The following is a 12,489-nucleotide window of genomic DNA, read 5'->3' as shown; positions in this document are numbered from 1 at the left end:
ACTCCCTCCATATTGGTTCCATCCCCATTGGCAAAGGAGTTTCTGGAAGGCACTGTCTCTGAGATTGGAAAGGAGGGGACCTCTCACCTCTGTCCTCAAGGCAGGGGTCCCATGGAGTGGGTCAAATTGGGAAGAGAACCACCTCCTCTCCCTCTCATTCTCCGTCTCTCCCTCTCTCTTCCTCTCATTCTGGTTTGCACTTTGCTAGGGTGAGAACAGTTTGGGCTCTCAGATATCAGAGGGGCCCCGCCTTCATTTGCACCCACCGCCATCCTCAGAGCACCATGGATGCCTAGAGCATTAGGGGCAGAGACAGCAGGGTGCCTGGCCTGTGAGAGGAGAGGCCCCACATCCCATCCCATGCCCTGTCCTCGTACTCACTCTGGGATGCTGCTCCCCAGCCCACCTGGGAACTTGGACCTTTGCTCTCTGTAACTCCTGGGGCTCCCCAAGAGGGTCTATTTATGTCTGGCCTGGCCTGGCTGCTGTGCCAGGAGAGAAGAGATGAAGGACACACCCATCTTGTGTCTCCCCCTCCCCATACCATGTGCCTCCTGCAAGTCCTGGTACAGAGTCCCTCCCGGAGCATCCCTCTCTGGGACCTGGCTTGCCCCTGAACCTCCCTCAAGAAACCAGCTCCAGATGCTGAAGAACAAGCTGTTCTTCTGGAAGTCTCTGCGCTCCAGGGGGCAGGATGGAGGAGGAAGATTTGGGTGGAGTTAAGTCAAGACCATGAGCATTGCTCTGGCTGGAACACTATGTAACCCCCTCTAGCAGACTAGAAGTCAGAATAAGTGGCAGGGACCCTTGACCGGGATAAGGGAGAAGGTAAGGATGGCGGGGGGGAGGGGGGGGGGCCTGGTTCTGGAAAAGCTGGGAGGGGTAAGAAATGGCCCAGAACTCTGACTGTTGGAGACAATATGTCAAAGGGATTGATTTCCTTGGAGTGTCAGAGGTCCTGATCCCCATGACCTGGACATAGCATATCATCACCAAGGCCAGCTTGACAGCCGGGACAATAGTAGGCTTCCCTGCTGCCGGGTTCAGTGTGCCTCCTCTCCCAACTCTCCCAGGACAGAGCCCTGCTGTAGCTTCCTTGCCCCTTGGCTCTTGGCCCAGGAGCCATTTCACCCATCCCAGAGAGGCTGACACATCTGGGCTGGGCTGTGTGGTCCAACATAACAGCTGGACGGCAGCAGCTGTCCCCCCTTTCCCCTTCCAAAAGAAAAACAAAAATGAAAGCAGCAAAGGAATAAGGCAGGCTCTTCGGGCCCTCATGGAGAGCCAGGAGGCAGTTTTACAGCGGTGATTGAGGGGGGCCTGCTTCCAAGGCAGGCAGGCCCGAGCCTTTGCCCATGTGTGTGTCCCTCTGCCCCGACTGTCCTCACCTCTCCTCACCCTGTTTCCCTAACTCCCCATGTGACCTTGGGCAAATCACTTCCCCTCTCTGGGCCTTGGCTTCCTCACTGCTGAACTAGACTGAGAATTCTTTGAGAGCAGAGAATGACAGACGATCCTTTTTTTCTGTTGGCTAGTTATAGCTATAGTGACCGAGTGCTGAGGAAATGCTTATTTATTGGATGGATGGATGGATGGATGGAAGGAAGGAAGGAAGGAAGGAAGGAAGGAAGGAAGGAAGGACGGGAGAGAGGGAGGGGTGATGAATGGATAGACAGGTAGATAAACAGACAGTGGAAGAAAGGACATTTCCACGCATCTAGCTTGAATGGTATTTTTAAAAGTGGATTTTATTTTTTATTCAGGTAGTGAATTTTAACCTAAATTCCACATCTACCTTTCACTTTACCATAATAGCCTCTTCTATCATGAAAGAATATATCACGCACGCATAACAATTATAAAATATAATAAAATGGATACGTGTGTACTCACTACCTCATTGAAGAAATAGACCCGGCCCTGAATATCTGGAACTCTCAAAGCTGCATGAGTTTGAGGGAGAGGGGTGCTGTAGACTGTGAAACCACTCCACTCTGGGAAGATTCTGAACAGGGATGTCCTGAGACCCCGTGACTACTCCCAGATCCAACTTGTCCAGACAGCAAGTGCACAAGTCAGATAGCGATACCTCAACAAACACTGGGGAGCTGAGCCATATCTGAGGTGGGGTGTGATGGCCATTAATGGTCACCTTTAACTGCTCAGACCTGGGAGCAAATCCTGGCTCTCACCATTTGTCATCCCTGTGACAGATGCCTTAACTTCTCCCAGCTTGTTTTCCTCATCCATAAAGTATGACCATAGAACGTACGGTTCTTACAAGGATTCAATTAGATAAAGCCTCGCACAGTGCCTGGCATGTAGTAAATCCTCCATAAACTATAGTTGCTACTGCTGGTTTTATTCTGATTGTCAATGTCATGGCCTGAAAGGAAGGCCCCCAGCATTGGACAGCCCTTGGAGGAATGGCCCACCTTCTCCATCCCTGTGATGAGCCCTGGTTGTAGGGATTTTATTTTCTTATCTGTCTGACCTCTTTGGAGCCGGAAGGCTCTTTTGGGTAAAGCGAAAAGATGCCAGACCCCTTCTCAGGGCTCTTTCTGGGCTTCAGGAGAGAGATGGCCAGGGATGAGCTACATCAGGGCCCCAGGGGAGGACCCGGTGCATGGAGTTTGGGGCTGTATATTGTACCTGGTCCTGTATTAGGTGTTGGGATGGGGCAGCAGAAAATCAGCCATTCCTTCAACAACCAGTGTTTTCATGTGTGCTTAAGAGCACAAGCTCTGCAGTCAAGTCTTGGCTTCAAATCCTGATTCAGCCTTTTGCTAAATGAATGAACCTGGAGAAGCTACTTAACTCCTCCGTGCCTCAATTTCCTCAACTTTTAAATGGCGGTACTAACTTACCTTCTGAAAAATAAAATGATATACCACATGGAAGGAGTTAGAACAGGGCCTAGGACATAAATATTAGCTATTATTATTATTATTATTAGGCACACTATATCCCAGGCCCTGTGGGTTATAACGCCCAGCAGAGGGTTCAAAGATGAACTCTATCCTGGATCCTACCCTCAAGGAGGTGAAAGTTTAGAAGGAGAGATGGGTCCCACTGTGCCTACTTAGAGTTCAAGACATGATATTAACCAGTGACCCAACAGTCTATAAGTGCTATGGTGGTTCAACAGTTGGTACAGGTAGGCAGTCAAGGAAGGCTTCCTAGTGGAAGTGACATTTTAATTGGGCCTTAAGGATGACAGTAGTTGGAATGAGGAGAGATAAAGGGCAAAGGCATTCCAGACACAAGGATTGGTATAAGCAAGGGCCCTATGGCAATGGAGTTCACAGCAGTTTTGAGGAGCTAGGAGTGCTCATCCAACTAGGATGGAGGGAAGAGAAAGATGAGGGGCTCCGTCTATAGTGGTAAGTTGAGACTCATTTATAACAGACCTTGAATACCATTCTTAGGAGCTGGGAGTTTTTTCAGCAGGTGGGAGATATTTCTGAGCTGGACACAATGGTGGTCCCAGCAACTCTGAACTGTCTCAGTGCTAGGAGGTCTAGGGTCCACTAGGAATGAGCTGTCAGCCTGTCTGGATGATAAGGGGCCCTCCCCAAAGGGAGAAAGAATTGTGAGCCCTCCCTGAGTCTGGGGCAGCCTGAAGCAGCAGCTGACCCCAGGTCCCTTCTCTCCTCTGACTTCCATCCCGCGACCCGATGTGACTTGCACACTGGGCTAGGAGTACCAGTTCCCATCAGGCTCTATCATCCCCAGCCCTCAGGGCCAGGCCCAAGGCAACTCCACCCTTGCAGAGGAACAGGCTTCTCTCTTTGGAGCTGAGAGCTCCAGTCTGTGAACCCTTCCTCCTGGCCCAACCCCAGGGCCCTAATGGGGTTCCCCCACCCCTCATATAGCTCAAGACCCTCCACTCTCAGGCAAGGCATGTCCCTGTTGCGCCCAGGGGTCTCGAAGGATCTGAGCCCTCCTTCTGAGGCCAGCCTAGCCTGGCATCTCACCTCCTTGGCCCTCCCAGCCATCAACTGGGACAAGATGCCCAGAGCCCTTTTCATCATCCTCCCAGAGAGGAGGCCCAGCCCTGCCCTCTGCTGCCCCAAGGCCTTCACCCCTTCCTCTCCCAGAGCTGCAAATCAGTTCCACATTCGGGATCTGGCATGCACTATCTGCTCAGAACTTTCCCCTCCCAGTTAGCTCAGGCTCCCATCTCCCCCCACCCCACATGGTCAGCCCATGGGGTCTGCAGAAGGGGAAGGACTCCTGCCTTCCATGACCCCTTTAGAGGGCTGAGAGGGAGCTAGACTATGGCAAGGTACCAGAGGGACTATGGACAGGAGGCCCTCTCAGGGAGAGATGAAAGAGAAAGGGTAGAGGGGGGTGGGGCAGAGGCAGAGCTTGAGCGAGCATAGGAGGGGATGAAGGGTTGGGGGTGGTGAGGGAAGGAGCGAGGTAGTTCCCAGCTCAGCACATTCCTGAGACATCTGGACGCTCTGGAAGAGCCCCAGCTGGCCCGCAAGGCTGTGGCTCCAGCTTCTCTGCTCTGTGATGTCAGGACCCAGCAGTCCCCCCTCCTCTCAGAGTCCCACTGGCCTGAGGTCCACCTTGGGGCTGAGTGCTAGGGTCTCTTCCCCCAGACCCCTCACTCTCAGTGAGCAAGGACGAGGCCCCTGAGGCACTGGAGGAAACCCCTAGCCTGGAGGAAGGCCTGGGCATGGCGGGTGGAGGCCAACACGGAAGACCTAGGGGTTTGCCCAAGCAACTGACTCAAGGAGATTCCTCTTTGGAGTTGATGCCAGCCCCTCCCTTCTCCTTGCAAGGGAGATAGAGACAGAGGAGAGACTCTGAAAATGGCTGCTTACCTCAAGCTGTGTGATCCTGAGCCGGTCTGCTCCTTCCCTGGCTCTCAGTTTTTCTCTCTGTAATAATAACAGCTACACTTCAGTGAGACCCTTCTCTGTGTCCTGCATTGTATCAAGCACTTTACAAATATCATCTCATGTAATCCTCACGGCAACCTAGTAGTTAGATAGAAGTACCCCTATTTTACAGCTGAGACTGAGGCTCAGAGAGGTTAAGTAACTTGCCCAAGGCTACGCAGTAGGTAGCAAAACCGAGATTAGAACCAGATCTGTCTGCCTCCCTTGCTCTTAATCATTGAACTACACTGTCTCTGTAAATAAGAGGGGGCGGACCTAATGATGCCAGAATTCTTTTCAGCTCGAAAATTGTAATGATTTTTTTTTGGCTATCGTGGGGCTCTTCAAGAAGGGCAGGGGCAGGCATTAGTCACACACTGGGTGGGGGAAGGAGAACAGAGGCAATTGGCTTTGAAGCATCTGATGGCTCAGGAGTCTTTGGAGGTCCCCTCCCTCAGAGTCCCAGAGAAGTCCAAACCCCAGAGGCTGGAGCCACAGCCTGATCTCCAGCCGAACCCAGGGGTCCCACACCTTCCCTGAAGGATTGGAGTAAATAAGGAGAGAGAATGCAGCTTCTTCCAAAAATAAAACCTGAGGACAACTCAGACAGGCCAGGACAGCTGAGGAAGCCAGAGGCCGAATGCTGAGTGCACTGGAGAGAGGGAAGAGGCCAAGGGAACTCCAGCCAGAGCCGGGTGGCAGGCTCCAGCTGAGGAGGGCCTTCCAGCTGGCCAGGGGCCGGGAGAACAGCTTGGCCAGGTGGCCACTAGGCTTTGTTGACACTCTTGGGCCTGACCAAACCGTGGGGCAGCTCCTCCAGCACTAAGCAGGGGACTGTGGTCCCCAGGTACCTGGTCTGTCTGGGGCTTAAGAACAAAAAGGCCTTGGGAAAAAATAACCTGGAAAATGGGTACAATAGGCCCCACTAGGGAGGAGCCGAGGGAAGGAGTCCAGGAGCATGGAAACTCTGCCTGGAGCAGGAGCAAGCTGGCACTGAAGCGGAATTCAGGGCAGTCATTCCTGGAGGCTCAGCTACAGAAAAAGGGCCTCAGTCCATTAACTCACTGGCACATTCCTTCATTCACCCACTCATTCAGTCCATCGGTCAGTCACTCAGCAAACGCCTGAGCACCTACCATGTGCTGGGACCAATGCTAGGCTTTGGAGATACACATGAGAATTGGACACAGCAAGACACAGAAGCAGTATGGCTGGATCGTTTCAAGCTATACTAAGGCACTTGGAAACTATCCTAAGGGCAGTACGGAGTCATTGATGGACACTGAGGAAGAGAGTCACACAGTCATGTTGTGTTAGAAGATCCCTCTTGATGGAGGTGGGGAATGCTTAGGAGACAGATCGGAGTTTCAGCCTTAGCTTACCTTCATAAACAGGGTAGTCACATCACTAGTCAGAAAGTCTTTTGTGAGCAGGAATTAGGCTTTGTTCATCTCTGTATCCACCGGGCTGGGCACGTAGTAGGTGCTAAGTAAATACTGGAGAAATGCAGAAGAGATGAACAAAGGGATGTGATTAGACACCCTTATTCTCCAGAGGTCCCCAGTGCCAGCCCTGGCACTTAGTTGTCAGTGTCCTGAGCTGTCCTACAGGGATCCTCTGGCCACTGCCTATGGACCAACATCTCCAGCAGCCAGACCGTGGGCTGCCGTGCCCTCACTGGGGCCAGTCACAGCTAATCCCAGCCCTGGGCGGCGGCATTCACTGCCATCGCTTCCTCCTGCCCAGACAGCACCTGGCACTAGCCCCAGGGTTGGGCCACGGTACATGGGCTGCCTGGTGAGAAGATGCCAGGGGCTGGCCAGGAACCTGCAGGCCAGCTCTCCACTTTCCTGAGGCATCTGTGGCCTGGGCAGGGAAGGGTTACCAGTGTCAGGAGAGGGAACTGGAGAGCCAGACCAACAGGACTGGGGGCTACAGAGAATGCACACACCGTGCCCCCGCCCAGGCCCTGCTCTGCACAGAAGCAGCCTGTGGTGGATGCCAGCCTGCCCTTTCCTCTCTCCCTTCCTCCCTCCAGCACACTCACAGAAAAGCTCCATTCCCATACTGCCCCTCCTCCAGTCCCAGCCTTCACTGTCCCAGCCCCAGGCGAGCCTGGGGCTCCCAGAGCTCCCTCGCTGGGGGTCATATGACTCAGGCATGTGGGTTGGCGCAGTCAGCATTTAGTTCTGTGGTGGTGTGAGATGTTGTGTGTGTTCAAGTGAGAGCGTGCATGACTATGTCTATGACCATCCCTGGGGTGGCCGTGCATATGTGTGTCTGCATGGGACACTGTGTGTCTGTCTGATCATGTCTGAGGAGTGCGTCCACTTGGGGCCTGTGTTGGTGCTTGCCAGTGTCAGCCTAGGTGAGCCCATGAGCGTGTGTATGTGCAATATAGTACCTGCCCCAGGCTGTACGTGGAATGTGCCCATGGGTGTGGATCTTACATCGGGTGGTGTCAGAGAAGTGGTGTTTCCTTATGTAAGAAGGAACCCCACAGCCCACGTCTGTGTAGCACATCCACACGTATGCACACACATGCACACAGAGGGAAGCATTTCTGCTTATTTGGACTTGGGCTCTGTGGTGAATAGTTCGGTAGGGGGAAAATATGAAACCTCAGCAGCCGCCGTCCCTGGGCCTGTGGGGAACGGGGGATGAGAGTGAGGTTGGAGGTTGGAACAATGTGCCCCCCCTTAACCCCCCCTGCCAGGAAAGCTCAGGGAGGGACTGGCTCCAGGGACTGGAGAACTGGCTACATCCCTTCCCAGTCCCCAGGGAGGCCAGGGCAGAGGAAAAGAGCCCATTCTCTGAAGACTAGTTCACTTCACCCTGTCCCTGCCTGCCACCCCTGCCCCAATAGGAACACAGTCTGTAACCGATGGGGAAACTGAGGCCTGGAAGAGAGACACCACCTGCCCCTGCCCAGGTCTCAGAGCACAGCTGGATCTTGAACTGGGGGGGGGGGGGGGGGGGGGGGCGCGCATCCTGATTCTGAGTCCAGGGTCTTTTCCCCTTCAAAGGACAGCCTTTGATTCCGGCTCTGGGAAAGGGACACCCAAATGCCTGGATGGTGATGCATAAGGACAAGGAGGGTCTGACAACTGGATACCCAGGGGCCCACCTCCCCTCCCTGCTCTCTCTTGAGCCTACCCTTCCCCGTCCCCGCCCCCCCCACCCCCCCCCCCCCCCACACACACACACACTCAGGGCACAGCACTGACTCAGACTGGTGGCCCTTCAGCTTGAAATGGGGTCGATTTTCTAGTGACCACGAGGCAAGTAACCGTCCGGGAATGTATGGGTCGGGGGCGGGCGCGTGTGGGCCCAGCCTGCGGGGGAAGGGAAGAGGGAAATGTGAGAGGACTCTCCTCCCATCTCTCTCCAGAGCTCACTCTCTCGGAAGGAATGTCCGGGCTTGGGATTCCCCCCCACTCCTTATCCCACAGCTCAGCCTGGACCCACTCCGGTCTCCTCCCTCCTTTCCCCAAGCACAGACTGAATCAGCGCGGGCCAGGGGAGAGGCAGAAGTCAGGAACAGGGGGTGCAGGCACCACCGGGCTAGGGGCCAAGGGAAGTGAGTGCTCTGAGGCTGCCCCAGGTCGAGGGAGAACCTTCTCCCACACACTCTCTCAGCAGACAGCTGCACCCCCAGAGCTTTTCCGTCTCTCTGCATTGACCCCCGTGGGGGAATCAGGGGAGGGGAACTGAGAGTAGCTTCAGATGGTCCTATTACCGCCCCAGGAGCGTCCCCACTCCCCACTCCCCGCGACCAGGGACCGAGACCGCGTTGTCCCATCAGTGCGCCCTGTGATAGCACTGTTCCAAGAGGGACGGAAGGAGGTGAGCCGGAAGATCAGTGAAGGGGCTTAAGGACTGGTGCCCGGCCTTCCCTTGGAGCCAGGGACGTCGGAGGAGACCCTCCCTCTCCACTTCCCCCTACTCGCCGCGCGGGGTAGGAGCCGTGCAACCGATAAGGGTCTTGGGACAGCGGGGCTGCTGGGCCCACCTGGAAGCTCCAAGGAGCCATCCCGGCCTCGGCCCCAAGCGCTGAAAGGGACACACAGCCGGACCTCGCGCTGCAGGCCCTTCCCACGCCCCGGCTTTCCGCGAAGCACAGGACCCTCCTCCGCCTGCGCCCCGCCGCCGCCGCCGGCTGCCCGCAGCCTCCTCCCATTGGCCAGGAGCTCCGCGGGCTCCGCCAATGAACACGCCGGACTCCGGCTCGGGGCGGCCCCACAGCGCGCCGGCCTTAATCTCTGGCCCGCAGCGCGCGGCTGAGGGCACCGGGTCCTTCTTTATTTAAATTTAAAGGGCAGGCGCCCGAGACCTGGCTGCCGGACTGGGTGCTGCCAGGAGACGTATGCGCGGGGGTGCGAGCAGGAGAGTGCGATACCAATCCTCCCAGAGAGAGGAGCCGGGGCTGACTGCGCGTGGCCTCCGAGAAGGAGCTTGTATTGGCATGACTGTAGGAAAAAGTCTTTAACGAGGAGGGAAACAAATCATAATATTTCCTTCTCTGGCTTCCCATCCCCGTTGCCTGGCAAGGCACCCCAGAACGCTCACCCCCTACCCCCAAAGAACCCTATCCCCCCTCTGAACGTTGACCCACGACCCCCTGATGTTCATAAATGTAACCCTCCTTCCTCCCCGGGGCAATAATTTCCTTCAGATAGTCTGAAACCTCAGCTTTTAGCGTGTGAATTAGGGGTAGAGCTGGGTGTGGTTGGGGGAAACATGGACATGCTGGAGCTGAGGAGGCCTGAGGTCCCCAGAGTGGGCTTGAACCCCTCCCTCAACATTGCCAACTCTGTGACTTTGGGTAGGTGGCTTTCTCTCTCTGGACCTCATTTTCTTCATTGGCAGATGGGGGTGTGAATGGGAGGTGAGGACCATGGGCTTTCTCGAGTCCCTTCTGCTTCTAATGTATTGATGATATAAACCAACCATAACTGAGCTGCTTTGACAGACCAGGCACCAGATAGAAGAAGTAAGGCTACAAAACCCTCTGAAGGGTTTTGCCAGTCCCTTCTGGCATGCTGGCATGAGCAGGAAGTTGGCCTGGAGGTGATGAGACATGCCCACCATTGCCACCAGAGGTCCGACCATCACATAAGGAAGCCCTGAGCAAAGAGGACCGGGTTTTCTGAGTGTCCTCCACCCCCACCCTGCCTGCCCCTTGGCCGCCCTCCCCTTCCACTTGGCTCTCATTTTCTGGAAGCTCCATCCTGTTAGGCCTTGGCTGCTGTTTCCAGCAGGTGGGGTGGGGGCTGCTCACAAAAGGGGGCCAGCTGAGCTCCCTGAGCAGGTTCCTGTGGGCACCCCAAAAGGGGTCTCTGAGAAGGACCTGGCTTATCCTGCCTGGAGCCAAGGCCTTCAGGGACCCCAGCCCAGACTGGAGGAAGTATTTCTCCTCTCCCAGGCCCCGGGAAAGGGCTTGGCAAACCCTTATCGCCTGAGAAGCAGCTGCTGGAGAAATACCTTAGCCACTGACTCACTGTCCTCCCTTCTTCACAACCCCCTCCCACTGGGCCCCACACCAGGCCTTTGAGAGACCCTGAAAGAGTGAGCAGGGGCAAAGCGCCCCCAGCTGGGCTGGCCCAGGCCCTGCAGAGGGTATAGCTAGCACAGTCCTGCCTGTGGCTGGCTGGCTGGTTGGCGGGAGGGGGTGGGGAGGGGATGCCCTGTAAACGGCCTTAGTGTAGGATCACGGTTATTCTTAGAGATGTGTTTAGCTGATGCTTCTGACCTCCTGATTCTGTCTCACCCCAGACATTGATAGATAAATGACCTACTGATGGCATTGCCCTCTGGGGAACAAGGACCTGTCCCTCCACCGATGGTTATCATGGGCCAGGTGCTAGGATCCAGCAGGGGAACAAGATACAGACCGTGCCTCAGGGAGTTTTCAGTCTGGCAAACAGGCAATTCTTGAACAGAAGAATGTCTGCTACAATTGGGAAAGGACTGGGCAATGAGGGGTTGTGGACACTTTCCTGTTGTACTTGACTCCCTGGGCCTCGGTTTCCTTATCTGTCAAATGCAAATACGCAACTTCCTTATCTCATTGGGTAATTGTGAGGATTAAATAAAATTGTGCATATGAAAGCACTTTGGAAAGTTAAAATCGCAACAAAACCATAAGGTGATGATAAGTTCTGGCAAACTGGGAAAAGGGGAGAGTACCTAAGTCAATAGTTTTCCACATTTATTTTGTCCTTGATTCTCTGATCATTCTTCAGCTCAGCTCAGCTCAGGCCTGGAGTTAGACTTTTAGGAACTGCAGTTTCCATACTTATAATGGCTAATAACCATTGAGTACTCACTACATACTAGGCACCATTCTGTTATATGTATTCGCTGTATATGTGTTTTATATATAAATGTTGTATGTACCTATTTTACCCTCATAATCCTATAAGGTGAATATTAAGCACCCAACAAATATTTGATCATCATGACAACACTATAAAATAGGAACTATTATTTCCCCTTTACAGATAGGGAAAGTGAGGCACTGAGAAGCGAATAACTTAGCAAGTCATGGGGCTAGAATCAAAAACAAGTCCATCTGACTGCACAGATGGTCATGTGGCTCCGAGCCTTATTCTCAGAGGGCTTCTCTGTTCACCCCTTCAGGACTGGGGCAGGCTTTGAGTATGCCACGCCAGAAAGGGCCAACAGCTCCATACCTTGAACCAATCCCCCAGAAGCCGGTTGTTAGCCACTCATCAGGTGGGATGCCAGGGCCTGAAGCAACCCCCTCCCACCATCTCTTCCAACCCACCAGCAAATTCATTCAGTCAGTAAATAATGAACAGCAGGAGCATGTTCTTACATGTTTATAATTCTTTAGAGAGAAAATAAGCACCTACTATGTGCTAGCCACTGGGTGCTTTATTAATAATAAGAGGCAATGTTTGTTGAGTAATCATTATGTACCAGGGGCCATTATAAGTGCTTTATATGTATCAATTTAATTCTTACAACAATCCTAGGGCACCTGGGTGGCTCAGTTGGTTGAGCATCTGACTTCAGCTCAGGTCACGATCTCACAGTTTATGAGTTCGAGTCCCGCACCGGGCTCTGTGCTATCAGCTCGGAGCCTGGACCCTGCTTCGGATTCTGTGTCTCCCTCTCTCTCTGTCCCTCCCCCGCTCATGCTCTGTCTCTCTCTGTCTCAGAAATAATTTTTAAAAATTTTTAAAAATTCTTACAACAATCCTAACAAACTATTATCAGTCTCACTGTACAAAGGAGGAAATGAAACAGACAGAGGTTAATTAACTTTCCCAAGATCTCAGAGACAAGTATTTTTCAAACTTTTGTGTTTCTGAGAAATATATTTCACTTCATTACCAAGTACCTACACACACACACACACACACACACACACACAGACAAGATGAAAACCTCACAGGTATTTAACTTTACTGTGTGTAGTGCACTCTGATACTTTCTATTTTTTCTGTTTTATTTTTTCTTAAATCCTGGTTGTGACCTACTAAATTGATTTCACAACCCATTAATGAGTCACCACCCACAGTTTGAACAGCACTGAGTCACAGCTAGAAGTATCAAGGTCAGGATTCGA

The 12,489-nt window shown here is 53.4% G+C and overlaps 1 protein-coding gene and 1 long non-coding RNA gene across 2 annotated transcripts in view; one reads left to right on the top strand and one right to left on the bottom strand.

The window, feature by feature from the left end:
• LOC147576517 (uncharacterized) overlaps positions 1 to 9,056 on the bottom strand; it is a 117,300-nt gene extending 108,244 nt beyond the window's left edge. Inside the window, exons 1-2 of the long non-coding RNA XR_015240846.1 lie at positions 8,905 to 9,056; positions 6,275 to 6,388 (exon numbers count right to left, since the gene is read on the bottom strand). This is a non-coding gene — a long non-coding RNA (uncharacterized LOC147576517). The remainder of the gene's footprint in view (positions 1 to 6,274; positions 6,389 to 8,904) is intronic.
• CREB3L1 (cAMP responsive element binding protein 3 like 1) overlaps positions 1 to 12,489 on the top strand; it is a 35,503-nt gene that overhangs the window by 6,018 nt on the left and 16,996 nt on the right. The gene's annotated exons all lie outside the window — the stretch shown is intronic.

The sequence above is a fragment of the Puma concolor genome, chromosome D1, assembly GCF_028749965.1.
Source record: "Puma concolor isolate L17-30 chromosome D1, mPumCon1.1.hap2, whole genome shotgun sequence".
In the NCBI taxonomy this organism is placed as follows: domain Eukaryota; kingdom Metazoa; phylum Chordata; class Mammalia; order Carnivora; family Felidae; genus Puma; species Puma concolor.
Note: the sequence above shows the minus strand (reverse complement) of the source record. Positions and strands in the feature narration are given on the sequence as shown.